General features: G+C 41.6%; 1 pseudogene; it reads left to right on the top strand.

Annotated features, from left to right (window-relative positions):
- Positions 1–352: 352 nt before the first annotated feature.
- On the top strand, positions 353–1,811 carry LOC103275490 (annotated as a pseudogene).
- Positions 1,812–2,257: the final 446 nt, after the last annotated feature.

The raw sequence follows: 2,257 nt of genomic DNA, 5'->3' as shown, positions 1-2,257 counted from the left end.
ATAACATGTCCATTGTTCATACAAGGGTCAGAGGAATCAAAAAACAAAAGAAACACTGAGGTACAAAGATAACAAATCCTGGAGGAAATACCAGCCCCAAGGATGGGAATAAAGGGAAATGATGAAATTACAAAACCTTGCAAATTAGAGTCGTCCAACAAGTTGAATTCTCACGTCTTCTAGAAATGGGCTTGTGTTGGTGCTGCTGATACCTTAGAGCATCTCTACTGTGTTGAGATCCTAACAGGAACTCAACTGGCAAAAGCTCTCTGACAAATGTTTTTTTGTAGAATCCCAAACTACTATCACAGAGCCTAGTATAAAAAACTAGCTTTCGGAGAGTTTGTGGAAGATGGCGCCTGTTGTGACAGGGAAATTTGGTGAGCGGCCTCCACCTAAATGACTCACTAGGGAAGCTATGCGAAATTATTTAAAAAAGCAAGGGGATCACACAGTACTTATTCTTCATGCAAAAGTTGCACAGAAGTCATATGGAAATGACAAAAGGTTTTTTTGCCCTCCTCCTTGTGTGTATCTTATGAGCAGTGGATGGAAGAAAAAAAAAAAGAACAAATGGAACGTGATGGTTGTTCTGAACAAGAATCTCAACCATGTGCATTTATTGGCATAGGAAATAGTGACCGAGAAATGTAGCAGCTAAACTTGGCAAGAACTATTGCACGGCCAAACCACTGTATATATCTGATTCAGACAAGAGAAAGCACTTCATGTTGTCTGTAAAGATGTTCTGTGGCAACAGTGATGACATTGGTGTGTTCCTCATCACATGGATAAAAGTCATCTCCAAACCTTCCAAAAAGAAGCGGTCATTGAAAAATACTGACTTATGCATTGCCTCAGGAACAAAGGTGGCTCTGTTTAATCGACTTCGATCCCAGACAGTTAGTACCAGATACTTGCAAGTAGGAGGAGGTAACTTTCATGCCAGTTCACAGCAGTGGGGAGCATTTTACATTCATCTCTTGGACGATGATGAGTCAGAAGAAGAATTCACAGTCCGAGATGGCTACATCCATTATGGACAGACGGTTAAACTCGTGTGTTCAGTCACTGGCATGGCACTCCCAAGATTGATAATACGGAAAGTTGATAAGCAGATGGCATTACTGGATGCAGATGATTCTGTGAAACAACTCCATAAATTTGCATTTTACCTTAAGGATACAGAAAGATTGTACTTGTGCCTTTCTCAAGAAAGAATAATTCAATTTCAGGCCACTCCATGCCCAAAGGAGCCAAATAAAGAGATGATCAATGATGGAGCTTCCTGGACAATCATTAGCACAGACAAGGCAGAGTATACATTCTACGAGGGAATGGGCCCTGTCCTCGCCCCAGTCACCCCCGTGCCTGTTGTGGAAAGTCTTCAGTTGAATGGCGGTGGGGACGTAGCCATGCTTGAACTTCCAGGACAGAATATCACTCCAAATTTATGAGTGTGATTTGGGGATGTAGAAGCTGAAACTATGTACAGATATGGAGAGAGTATGCTCTGTGTCGTCCCAGACATTTCTGCATTCCGAGAAGGTTGGCGATGGGTCCGGCAGCCAGTACAGGTTCCAGTAACTTTGGTCCAAAACGATGGAATCATTTATTCCATCAACCTTACCTTTACCTACACACCAGAACCAGGACCGCCGCCACACTGCAGTGCAGCAGAAGCAATCCTCCGAGCCAATTCAAGCCAAGTGCCCCCTAATGAATCGAACACAAACAGTGAGGGAAGTTACACAAACGCCAGCACAAATTCAACCAATGTCACATCATCCACAGCAACAGTGCTGTCCTAACCACCGTCTTTTTGCTAGGACTTAAACTGACTTGAGTGCAGCAGAAAGTTGACAAAAAGAAAAAAAAAGTACAATCTTTTGTGGTTTCTTGGGAAAACTTTTCATACCAGGTGATACTATTCAAAAACCCCATACCTGCAAGTGCTGATGTGAAATGCAGAAACCACAGTAAAACAAACAAAAAACATCAAAATGTATAAGCAATCGGAAGTCAAGTGTTTCAGCTGTTTTTTGGTTGGTTGGTTGGTTGGTTGGTTGTTTTCTGTTTAGTTTTGTTTAAATGGGCAAGAAGTAAATAACGTGACTGGAATAAAAGTAGAGCAAGCTAGAAGATTGTGTCTAGAAGACACAAATCTCATGTAGTGTTTGTGGACTAAGGGACTTGTCTAAGCTTTAGTAAAAGGTTCATCTTCACCAGACCTTTGTTATATCATGGTATATAGTAC

The sequence above is a fragment of the Carlito syrichta genome, unplaced genomic scaffold, assembly GCF_000164805.1.
Source record: "Carlito syrichta isolate Samal-C Ts95f unplaced genomic scaffold, Tarsius_syrichta-2.0.1 Scaffold315490, whole genome shotgun sequence".
NCBI classification, from domain to species: domain Eukaryota; kingdom Metazoa; phylum Chordata; class Mammalia; order Primates; family Tarsiidae; genus Carlito; species Carlito syrichta.
Note: the sequence above shows the minus strand (reverse complement) of the source record. Positions and strands in the feature narration are given on the sequence as shown.